Below are 13,367 nucleotides of genomic sequence, written 5' to 3' on the forward strand. Positions count from 1 at the left end.
TAGTGTATGTGTATATATATAGTTCTTTTTTTTGTAATTCATGCTTTATTTATATATACTTTTTATTGAAGTATAGTTGATTTACAATCTTGTGTTTGTTTCAGGTGTACAGAAAAGTGATTCAGATAAATATATACATATATTTATTCTCTTCCCATATATGTTGTTACAGAATATTGAATAGAGTTCACTGTGCTATACAGTAGGTACTTATTGGTTATTTTATTTTATATATAGTAATGTGTATATATTAATCCCAAACTTCTAATTTACCCCCTCTGCCAACCTTTCCTCATTGGTAACCATAAGTACGTTTTCTAAGTCTGTATGTCTGTTTCTGTTTTGTAAATAAGTTCATTTGTATCATTTTTTTTAGATTCCACATATGTGATATCATATATTTGTCTTTCTCTGTCTGACTTACTTCACATAGTATGATAAACTCTAGGTCCATCTATTTTGCTGCAAATTGTAATATCTATTATTTTTCATGGCTGAGTAGTATTCCATTGTCTATTTATACCACATCTTCTTTATCCATTTATCTGTCAATGGACATTTAAGTTGCTTCCTTGTCTTGGCTATTGTAAATAGTGCTGCTATCAACATTGGGGAGCAAGTATATTTTCAAATTATGATTTTCTCTGGATATATGCCCAGGATTGGGATTGTAGGATCATATGGTTACTCTCTTTTTAGTTTTTTAAAGAACCTCCATAGTGTTCTCCATAGTGACAGCACTAATTTACATTCCCATCAACAGTGTAGGAGGGTTCCCTGCTCTCCATATCCTCTCCAGCATTTATTATTTGTAGACTTTTTGAGGTTGGCCATTCTGACTGGTGTGAGGTTATACTTCACTGTAATTTTGATTTGCATTTCTCTAATAATTAGTGACACTGAGCATATTTTCATGTGCTTGTTGGCTATGTGTATGTCTTCTTTGGAATAATGTCTATTTAATTCTTCTTCCCATTTTTTTATTGGGTTATTTGTCTTTTTTTTATTAGGTTGTTAGTTTTGGGGTTTTTTTTGTTTTGATATTGAGCTGTACGGGCTGTTTATATATTTTGGAAATTAATCCCTTGTCGGTTGTATCATTTGCAAATATTTTCTTCCATTTGGTAGGTTGTCTTTGTTATTGTTTATGGTTTCCTTTACTATGCAAAAGCTTTTAAGTTTAATTAGGTCCCATTTGTTTATTTTTGCTTTTATTTGCATTACTCTAGGAGACAGACCAAAAAAAAAAAAAGTATTGCTGCAACATTTAATTTATATTTAGTTAGATTCCCAGAAAGAGAGGAGAGTTAAAAATGCATAGAAACATATATGAAGAAAAAATGATGGAAATTTCTTCATTTTGGTGAAAAAAATAAACTTACAGTTAAAAGAAGCTCAGTGAATTCCAGCAGAATTAAAAAAAAAAGAAAAGAAAAAAAAGGAAGAAAAAGAGCAAGAAAGAAAGAAAACAAAGTAAAGAAAAATATAAAAAACACATTTATAATATAGTAGTCAAACTAATGATAACCACAGATGCAAAAGGAAAGATCTTGAAGGTAGCCAGAAAAAAATGCAGCATTACATAAATGGCAACCATGATAAGAAAGATGGCTGAATTTTCATCAGGGACATGGTGGTCAAATGACAATAAATCAACCTCTTGAAAATGCTGAAAAAAATGTCAGTCCCAAATTCTACATTCAACTGTTAATGCATATAAGCTTGTACCATTCACTGCATGACAAGCCAATAAGTTGAGAAACAAGGTGTTAAGGAAAGGAACAGCAACTCTTCAGAAAGCCAGCAAACTGAGAAGATGGTGGACTAATGTTCTAAAGAACATCTTGTCTGGGTTTGAATGCTAGTTTCTTTTATGCTACAAGGAGGGGGAGGTGGGAGGAAGTAAGGTCAAAAGGTAATAGACTTCCTGGTGCTGGCCAGACCTTGGAGGGGATGTGTTAAATTCCTTGTTCTTTCAGAAGTTTGTCATGGGTCTTGTCACAATATTCCTGTAAATCTATATAAAGTATTTTAGCTTAAGTCTCAAGCATGGGAGGCAGGGTTCCCAGAAAGTGGCTATCATGTATATTTCAAGCTATAGGCAACATTCCTATAATGATTAACTTGCCTGTGTGCTGAGCTTGCAAGACTAAGCAAAAGCCATAGAATACAAAAGTTAAAGCAAAAGACACAGATCCAATATGGAGTCAGATTTGTTCTTCCCTATTACATAACCAAAAAAGCCCCACAAACTTGCTTTAAATATGAGACTAAAATTCGTATATTTTCAGAAAATATAAAGTCTGAGAGAATTCAGTAGAACCAGGCCTACACTAGAAGAAGTGTTAAAGGAACTTCTTCAATTGGAGGGAATTGACAGTCGATTGAATCTCAGCTATACAGGAATAAATTCCAAGCACTGGAAATAATAAGAATAATAACTTAATAATAATATTGAGTTAAATATAAAATGTTATCATTTTCCTCTTTATTTTTCTTAAATCATAACTAATCAAAGCAAACTACATGGTGCATTACATTAAGTAGATAGATAGAAGGCTTATGGAAATAAAAGCGCATAGATGAGAGGTAAATAGGTTACATCATGACAAGCATCCTATACTATGAGTGATGTGGTGAGATATTAACTCTAAGTAAAATTATAGTGTAATGTGATCCCTACCACATCCAACAAAAGCAACAAAAAGAATCCCTAAAACAAACAAACAAAATTTAGAACTAAAACCAGAAACCTAATGAAAAAATGTATACAAACATCAAGTACTGAGAGGTATATCAAACATCAAAACTGAGATAAAGGAAAGAGATGTGGCTTTTGTGATAGTCTATCAAACACTTTTATTGTATCTCTGTAAAATACAGTGTATGTATGCATGTAAGTGTTTTCATCCTAATGTTGCTACTCCTATGGCAAAGAAAAAAAAGAAAGAAAAAAAATTGGAAAAAATTAGGCTCATAGCAGCTACTGTGTAGAAATTACCCCCTACTTTTAAATATTGTTTTTTATTTTCCTCAAAAAATCAGAGTACTTACAAAGGCAAAACATTTTATTTGTTTTCTCTTTTTTTTTCCTTTTTAATTTGATCTTCCAATCTAAAAAATTCCTTACTTCAATTTAAGATATTTTCTGTTAATATTATTAAGTTTAATTATGAGGCTAAGAATTGTTAATTTTTGTTTAGAGCTCACTTTGTAGCAGATTTATTTGAAATATTTTTTTATGAATATGTACACTTTAGAGAAACAATACAGCAGCAACCATATCAATGTAAAATGCATTAAAATATTATTAATTATACTATTATTAAGTATTTTAAAGTATTTTAGAGTCAACATTTTGAAAACATTGAAATTTCCTTTGCATATTTTTTGCTGTCTGCTTAATACATATCTGGAGACAAAATGACTGAAGTATGCTTTCCCTACAAAAAATTCTTTAAATTTTTTATAGTTCACCTTCTGATATCTAAATAATTCACATGTAATAATTCTTTTCTCGAAACATTACAATTAGTGTACTTCAATTTTTTTAATAGAAGTATTAAGTTAGAGATAGTTTGACTTCAAATCATAAATCTGAATTCCAGTGACATGTCTTTATTTCATTAAATGTAAATATGATAACTGTAATAGTTCTGATATCACTTTTTTAAAATTAAGATTTATGTAGATATAAAAACAATAAAAATTGTTGTTACAGAACATGTAAAATGATTACAGATTGTACAACTATAATTAATTAAATACTGCTTTGTACCTGGTACATTTTATAAATTATTTCTTAATATTTTGTTTCTATTTTACAAGTGTAGGTATTATTATTATCTCAATTTTACATTCAATCCATTGTTGACATCCTATTTCATCATTGGTCTCTTGGCCAAAGTCTTATCAATTCCCTTCATACAATCATAAAAATAGTCTAGCCATTCTTATTCACCTTGCTAACTCATTTTCCCAATTTATCTGCTCTAAATCCTAAATTGTTTACTTTCTGTTCCCACATTATATCACGCCCTATTCATTTTGGGGCACTAACAGGTTTCATTAATCCTACATACCAAGAGTATTACACTAGTCCTAAAAAGCCTTCTATCGAATTCTGTTGCCTCAGTTTACCTAAATTTGAAAAAATTTCTTCAGCACATGAGGTTGGCGGTAGGCCAAATAATTGTCCTCCACAAATGCTCACATCTTAATTCCCAAAACATGTGTATATAATTTATATGGTCAATGGGACTTTACAGGTGTGATTAAGTTAAGGATCTTGACCTGGGGAGATTACCCTGGATTATCCAGGTGGACCGAATGTAATCACAAGAGTCTGATGAGAGACAGACAAAAAAAAAAAGTCAGTAGTGGAAGAGGTGATGACAGAATCAAAAAGCTGGAGTAAGGCAAGAAGTCCAGTGTAAGTGATGCAGACTTTGTTAAATAACCTGAAAAAAACAAGGAAATGACTTCTCCTCTGAAACCTCTAGAAAGAATGCAGCCCTGCAGACGTTTTGATTTTACTCTTCTGACCTCCAGAACTGCAAGAGAATAAATTTATATTGTTACAAGACACTGTTTGTGATTTTTTATTATAGCAGCAATAAGAAACTATTATAGATTTTGACACCTGGAAATGGAGTACTGCTGTAAAAATATCTTAAAAATGTAGAGGTGTTTTTGGAATTATAAAATGAGCAGAAGCTGGTAGAGTTTTGAGACACTAAGAGAAAAAGAGATAATCATCATAAACTGTTGGTAGGAATATGGATGTTAAAATCTATGCTGGTGAGGGCTCAGGATGAAGTGAGGAGCATGAATTCATAATTCAGGAATCCTCTAGAAGCTGAAAAAGACAAGAAAATAGTTTCACCCTTCAGAAATTTCAGAAATTTCCACCTTGATTTTAAAGCAGTAAGCCTGATTTTAGAGTTCTGACTTCCAGAACTGTAAAATAATAAATTTGTGTTAAGTCATTAAATTTGTGTTAAATTGTCACAGCAGCAACAGGAAACTAATAAGTCTGAAGGCAGCTGATTTAACTTCATTCTCAAACTTATTTTCCTTTCAGGTTATTTCAAGAAGTGTGATGAGGAAATATTAATCTTGTAGGGACTGAGGTTGCTTTCACTGGGAGCAGCTGGGATTTCTGTGATTAAATTTGGTGGAAAAGGAATTTGATAGTGTAAGAATTTCTGTCATGTTTATGAAGAATTTTACATTGACATGAAAGTTGATAGAATTTCAAAGTGTCTCTTATAATAATGTAACACACTTCACTTTAATCTTGTCCACTAAGGTCCAATTAAGACTATTTTTTGCTGTATCCTCTCAATGAAAAGGAATATTTTGCCACTTTAGTAACTAGCACCCACCTCAGGTAGGTCAAAGGTGGGGTCACATTGAATAAATACACCCTATTCTATAGCTAATTATGTTATGCTGAGTTTCCCTGTCTGTATTTAACATTTATTTCTTGGTTCCAGAAAACCCTAATGATTGTGAATAAAATCATTTTTAGTTTTATTCTTTTAAAGGTAATAGTTATAATTTATACTTATAAATTGCCATTGTCTTGGAGTAGTTTGAGCTCTGCACATATTATGTCAGTTGTCAATATAGAAATTGATGAGAATTTATTGGACACAATGTAAATAATTATTTAACAGAGCCAATTGTAATTACATGCTAATGTAAGTAAGCTATTTTTCTCTTTTTAAATGCAGCCCTGATTACCAGCTTAATAATATGAAAGTATCCTTTCCTCACCGAACAGCAAACAAGCATCAAGTTTTAGTACTAGAGTACTGATCCACTTTTTGAACCTAAACATAGGTCAAGTGAATTTTAAACAATGAAAGAAACTAAAGTAAATTATATTTAAGTGTCCAAGATATACGGTTATATTTTTGGCATATATTATGTTCACTTTATTGGAAAAATAATGAATAACTTCATCAGAAGTAATTGTTTTCTTTACTGTTGTCCCCATGACTGTTTTCTTTAATTCTTATATCTTTCTATTTATTCCTCTCTTCCCACTCATAGAACTTTTCACTGGCTAAACCTAAAGGGAATGCAAACTTCCTATAGTAAGACTTTATAGTCATTAAAAGTTCCAAAACTGATTTGAAATTCAATATACCACCTTCTACATTTACCCAAAATTTCCCAAACCAGCATTTAATTCAGTGAAATATATTTCAATATATTTTTTTGATTATCCATGTAAATGTAAATAAAAATACATTGCATTGTTCTTTTTTTTTTTTTTTTTTTGGCGGTACGCGGGCCTCTCACTGTTGTGGTCTCTCCCATTGAGGAGCACAGGCTCCGGACACGCAGGCTCAGCGGCCATGGCTCACGGGCCTAGCCGCTCCGCGACATGTGGGATCTTCCCGGACCGGGGCACGAACCCACGTCCCCCGCATCGGCAGGCAGACTCTCAACCACTGTGCCACCAGCGAAGCCCTGCATTGTTCTTAGTTAACAAATTTATGGTATTCTTGGCATAACTTACCTCCAATACAGTTGTAACTTCTAGTAAACTATGACAGAATTTATAGTCTTTATTACCAAATTCCCTATAGCAGAATCCACAATGAAAGTTCAGGTTATTTCACCTAAGCAACAGAAAGCTTCTTTTCTAAATAACCTCAGTGATATTTCTTGACAGATACACTATAAAAACAAAGTGAGATGTCGTGCCAATATAGAATCATCCTACTATAGTTGCTTCATAAATATGGAAGGGTATATCTACCCTATTTCTTTCTCTCCCACTCTCTTCCTCTCCCACTCTCTTCCTAAAAATGCGAGATGAGTTGAAAAATACATCTTTACAAGAACGACAGGTAAATTTTTATTCACCTTTGGTTGTGCAGAAACATTAATGAGTATGAGAGGCTGTTGTTGTCTTCATATGGGTTTGCTCTAAGGTGATGACAACGGCAATCTCAGAGTGTTTACCTATAGTAGTTAAAGTCCTAGAAAGAATTGTGTGTGTGTGTGTGTGTGTGTGAGTGTGTGTGTGTGTGTGTGTGTGTGTGTGTGTGTGTGGTCTATTGCAACCAATGCAACCAATAACCTGCACAGGTATATCAATATGTTTTGAATATTCTATAGACCTGTTACACTTTTTAACCTCTAAGCTTCTACAAATGTCCTAACAGAACCAATTAATAAGCTGCCATATTCTGATACCTAAAGACAAAACACCTGCAACAGACTATAAAATAGATAATTAATAATACAGCAATAAACACAAAATAACAGAAAATAAAGAGCAGGCATTACCCTACCATTGCAAACTTAGGGTCAAATGAAAATATTTACTTGGCTTAACACTCCTGAAAAAAATCTGAAATTTTAAAGCCCTCTCAGTAAAATGCAAATCCATAATCTAGAGAAATAAAAACATGCCAAAAGATAAGTAAAATGAGAAAGATTTCAGTGGTCACAGAGAGTAAGGGTAAGATCTTAGCACTGGAGACAATACAGGTTTCTCCAGTGTCTGCCATTTCTTAGTTGTATGACCTTGTGCAAATTAGATAATATCTCTGTGCCTCAATTTCCTCATCAGTAAAATTAGGATAAATTCAATAGCTGATTTACAAAGTTGCTATGAGGAGTAAATGAATTAATACTTTTTAAGCACTTGAGCAGGGGTTGGCACACAGTAAGAACTGTGTATTTTTTATTTAGAAAATTATTTTAAAAATTCATGGCAATTGTAAATAGTGCTGCAATAAACATTGGGGTGCATGTGTCTTTTTTTTTTTAACATCTTTATTGGAGTATTATTGCTTTACATTGTTGTCTTATTTTCTGCTGTATAACAAAGTGAATGAGAAATACGTATACATATATCCCCTTATCCCCTCCCTCTTGTGTCTCCCTCCCACCTTCCCTATCCCACACCCCTAGGTGGTCACAAAGCATGGAACTGGTCTCCCGGTGCTATGGGGCTGCTTCCCACTAGCTAGTTATTTTACATTTGGTAGCATATATATGTCAATGACAAACTAGCACTTCGTGCCAGCTTACACTTCCCCCTCCCTGTGTCCTTTAGTGTATTGTCTAAAACTGTGTCTTTATTCCTGTCCTGCCCCTAGGTTCTTCAGAACCAATTTTTTTTTTTTTTTTTTTTTTTTAGATTCCATATATATGTGTTAGCATACAGTATTTGTTTTTCACTTTCTGACCTGCTTCACTCCATATGACAGACTCTAGGTCCATCTACTTCACTACAAATAACTCAATTTCCTTTCCTTTTATGGCTGAGTAATATTCCATTGTATATATGTACCACATCTTCTTTATCCATTCCTCTGTCAATGGACACTTAGGATGCTTCCATGTCCTGGCTATTGTAAAGAGAGCTGCAATGAACATTGTGATACATGTCTCTTTTTGAATTATGGTTTTCTCAGGGTATATACCCAGTAGTAGGATTGCTAGGTAATATGGTAGTTCTATTTTTTGTTTTTTAAGGAACCTCCATACTGTTCTCCATAGTGGCTGTATCAATTTACATGTCCACCGACAGTGCAGGAGGGATCCCTTTACTCCACACCCTCTCCAGCATTTATTGTTTGCATATTTTTTGATGATGGCCATCTGATTGGTATGAGGTGATACCTCACTGTGGTTTTGATATGCATTTCTCTAATGATTAGTGATGCTGAGCATCCATTCATATGTTTGTTGACAATCTGTATATCTTCTTGGGAGAAATGTCTATTTAGGTCTTCTGCCCATTTCTGGATTGGGTTGTTTGTTTTTTTGATATTGAGCTGCAAGAGCTGCTTGTATATTTTGGAGATTAATCCTTTTTCCGTTGCTTCATTTGCAAATATTTTCTCCCATTCTGAGCGTTATCTTTCGTCATTATGATTTTCTTTGCTGTGCAAAACTTTTAAATTTCATTACGTCTCATTTGTTTATTTTGTTTTTATTTCCATTCCTCTAGGAGGTGGGCCAAAACGGATCTTACTGTGATTTATGTCACAGAGTGTTCTGCCTATGTTTTCCTCTAAATATAGTGTCTGGTCTTACATTCAGGTCTTTGATCCGTTTTGATTTTGTTTTTGCATATGATATTACTGAGTGTTCTAATTTCATTCTTTTACATGTAGCTGTCCAGTTTTCCAAGCACCACTTACTGAAGAGGCTTTCTCTTCTCCATTGTATATTCTTGCCTCCTTTATCAAAGATAAGGTGACCATATGTGTGGGGGTTTATCTCTGAGCTTTCTATCGTGTTCTATTGATCTATATTTCTGTTTTTGTGGCAGTACCATACTGTTTTGATTATTGTAGCTTTGTAGTATAGTCTTAAGTCAGGGAGCCTGGTTCTTCCAGCTCCATTTTTCTTTCTCAACACTGCGTGGGCTATTAGGGGACTTTTGTGTTTCCATATATATTGTAAATTTTTTTTGTTTTAATTCTGTGAAAAATGCCATCGGTAGTTTGCTAGGGATTGCATTGAATCTGTAGATTGCTTTGGAAAGTATAGTAATTTTCACAATGTTGATTCTTCCAATCCAAAAACATGGTATATCTCTCCATCTATTTGTATCTGCTTTAATTTCTTCCATCAATCTTTTATAGTTTTCTGCATAAAGGTCTTTTGTCTACTTAGGTAGGTTTATACCTAAGTATTTTATTCTTTTTGTTGCAGAATGGGAGTGGTAAATGGAAGTTTTCCTTAATTTCTCTTTCAGATTTTTCATCATTAGTGTATAAAAATGCAAGAGATTTCTGTGCATTAATTTTGTATACTACTACTTTACCAAAACCATTGATTAGCTCTAGTAGTTTTCTAGTAGCGTCTTTAGGATTCTCTATGTATACTATCATGTTATCTGCAAAACAGTGACAGATTTACTTCCTCTTTTAAGATTTGCATTCCATTTATTTCTATTTCTTCTCTGATAGCTGTGGCTAAAACTTCCACAAATATGTTGAATAACAGTGGTGAGTGTGGGCAACCTTTTCTTGCTTCTGATCTTAGTGGAAATGGTTTCATTTTTTCACCATTGAGAACAATGTTGGCTGTGTGTTTTTCATATATGGCCTTTATTATGTGGAGGTAAGTTCCCTCTATGCCTACTTTCTGGAGGGTTTTTGTCATAAATGGGTGTTGAATTTTGTCGAAAGCTTTCTCTGCATCTATTGAGATGATCACATGCTTTTTCTCCTTCAATTTGTTAATATGGTGTATCATGCTGATTGATTTGCGTATATTGAAGAAACCTTGCATTCCTGCGATAAACTCCACTTGATCATGGTGTAAGATCCTTTTAATGTGTTGTTGGATTCTGTTTTCTAGTATTTTGTTGAGGATTTTTGCATCTATGTTCATCAGTGATATTGGCCTGTAGTTTTCTTTCTTTGTGACATCTTTGTCTCATGTTGGTATCATGGTGATGGTGGCCTTGAAGAATGAGTTTGGGAGTGTTCCTCCCTCTACTATATTTTGGAAGAGTTTGTGAAGGATAGGTGTTAGCTCTTCTCTAAATGTTTGATAGAATTCACCTGTGAAGCCATCTGGTTCCTGGGCTTTTGTTTGTTGGAAGATTTTTAATCACAGTTTCAATTTCAGGGCTTGTGATGGGTCTGTTTATATTTTCTATTTCTTCCTGGTTCAGTCTTAAAAGGTTGTGTTTTTCTAAGAATTTGTCCATTTCTTCCAGGTTGTCTATTGTATTGTGATATAGTTGCTTGTAGTAATCTCTCATGATCCTTTGTATTTCTGCAGTGTCAGTTGCTACTTCTCCTTGTTCATTTCTAATTCTATTGATTTGAGTCTTCTATCTTTTTTTCTTCATGAGTCTGTCTATATGTTTATCAATTTTGTTTATCTTCTCAGAGAACCAGATTTTAGTTTTATTGGTTTCTGCTATTGTTTCCTTCATTTCCTTTTCATTTATTTGTGATCTGATCTTTAAGATTTCTTTCCTTGTGCTAACATTGGGGTAGTTTTCCTTCTTCCTCTAATTGCTTTAGGTGTAAGGTTAAGTTGTTCATTTGAGATTTTTCTTGTTTCTTGAAGTAGGATTGTATTGATATAAACTTCCCTCTTAGAACTGTTTTGCTGCATCCCATAGGTTTTGGGTTGTCGTTTTTTATTGTCTTTTGTTTTTTGGTTTTTTTTTTTTTTTTTTTTTTTTTTTTGCGGTACGCAGACCTCTCACTGCTGTGGACTCCCCCACTGTGGAGCACAGGCTCCGGACGTGCAGGCTCAGCGGCCATGGCTCATGGGCGCAGCCGCTCCACGGCATGTGGGATCTTCCTGGACTGGGGCACTAACCCATGTCCCCTGCATCGGCAGGTGGACTCTCAACCACTGCGCCACCAGGGAAGCCCTTTAGGTATTTTTTAATTTCCTCTTTCCTTTCTTCAGTGATCTCTTGGTTATTTTGTAGTGTATTGTTTAGCCTCCATGTGTTTATATTTTTTTACATTTATTTCCTGTAAGTTGTGTCTAGTCTCATAGCATTGTGGTCAGAAAAGATACTTGTACAATTTCAATTTTCTTAAATTTACCAAGGCTTGATCTGTGACCCAAGAAACGATCTCTTCTAGGCAATGTTCCATGAGTACTTGAGCAGAAAGTGTATTCTGTTGTTTTTGGATGGAATGTCCTATAAATATCAATTCAGTCCATCTTGTTTAGTGTGTCATTTAAAGCTTGTGTTTCCTTATTTATTTCCATTTTGGTTGATTTGTCCATTGGTGAAAGTGGGGTGTTAAAGTCCCCTATTATTACTGTGTTACTGTTTATTTCCCCTTTTATGGCTGTTAGCATTTGCCTTATGAATTGAAGTGCTCATATGTTGGGTGCATAAATATTTACAATTGTTATATCATCTTCTTGGATTAATCCCTTGATCATTATGTAGTGTCCTTCTTTGCCTCTTGTAGTAGTCTTTATTTTAAAGTCTATTTTTTCTGATATGAGAATTGCTACTCTAGCTTCCTTTTGATTACCATTTGTATTTAATATCTTTTTCCACCCCCTCATTTTTAGTCTGTATGTGTTCCCAGCTCTGAAGTGGGTGTGTTGTAGACAGCATATATACAGGTCTTGTTTTTGTATCCATTCAGCCAGTCTATGTCTTTTGGTTGGAACATTTAATCCATTTACGTTTAAGGTAGTTATTGATATGTATGTTCCTATTATCATTTTATTAATTGTTTTGGATTTTTTATTGTAGGTTTTTTCCTTCTTTTGTGTTTCCTGCCTAGAGAAGTTCCTTTAACATTTGTTGTAAAGCTGGTTTGGTGGTGCTGAATTCTCTTATCTTTTGCTTTTCTGAAAAGTTTTTAATTTCTCTGTTGAATCTGGATGAGATCCTTGCTGGGTAGAGTAATCTTGGTTGTATCATTTTCCCTTTCATCACTTTAAATATGTCCTGTCACTCCCTTCTGGCTTGCAGAGTTTCTGCTGAAAGATCAGCTGTTAACCTCATGGGGATTTCCTTGTGTAATTTGTGTGTTTTTGCTTGCTGCTTTAAACATTTTTTCTTTGTATTTAAATTTTGATAGTTTGATTAATATGTGTCTTGGCATGTTCTCCTTGGATTTAGCCTGTATGGGACTCTCTGTGCTTCCTGGACTTGATTGACTATTTCCTGTCCCATATTAGAGTAGTTTTCAACTATAATCTCTTCAAATGTTTTCTGAGATTCTTTCTGTTTCTCTTCTTCTTCTGGGACCCTTATAATTCGAATGTTTGTGTGTTTAATGTTGTCCCAGTTGTGTGTGAGACTGTCCTCAATTCTTTTCATTCTTTTGTCTTTATTCTGCTCTGTGGTAGTTGTTTTCACTATTTTATCTTCCAGGTCATTTAACCATTCTTCTGCCTCAGTTATTTTGCTATTGATTCCTTCTAGAGAATATTTAATTTCATTTATTGTGTTGGTCATCATTGTTTGTTTGCTCTTTAGTTCTTCTAGGTCCTTACTAAACATTTCTTGTATTTTCTCCATTCTATGTTCAAGACTTTGGATCATCTTTACTAACATTATTCTGAATTCCTTTTCTAGTAGACTACCTATTTCTTGTTCATTTATTTATTCTGGTGGGTTTCTACCTTGCTCCTTCATCTGCTGTGCATTTCTCTGTCTTCTCATTTTGCTTAACTTACTGTGTTTGTGGTCTCCTTTTCCCAGGCTGCAGGTTCATAGTTCCTGTTGTTTTCGTGTCTGCCCCCAGTGGGTAAGGTTTGTTCAATGAGTTGTGTAGGCTTCCTGGTATAGGGGACTGGTGACTCTGTTCTGGTGGATGAGGCTGGATCTTGTCTTTCTTGTGGGCAGGACTACATCTGGTGTTGTGTTTTTGGGGTGTCTG

The sequence above is a fragment of the Tursiops truncatus genome, chromosome 18 (assembly GCF_011762595.2).
Source record: "Tursiops truncatus isolate mTurTru1 chromosome 18, mTurTru1.mat.Y, whole genome shotgun sequence".
NCBI classification, from domain to species: Eukaryota; Metazoa; Chordata; class Mammalia; order Artiodactyla; family Delphinidae; genus Tursiops; species Tursiops truncatus.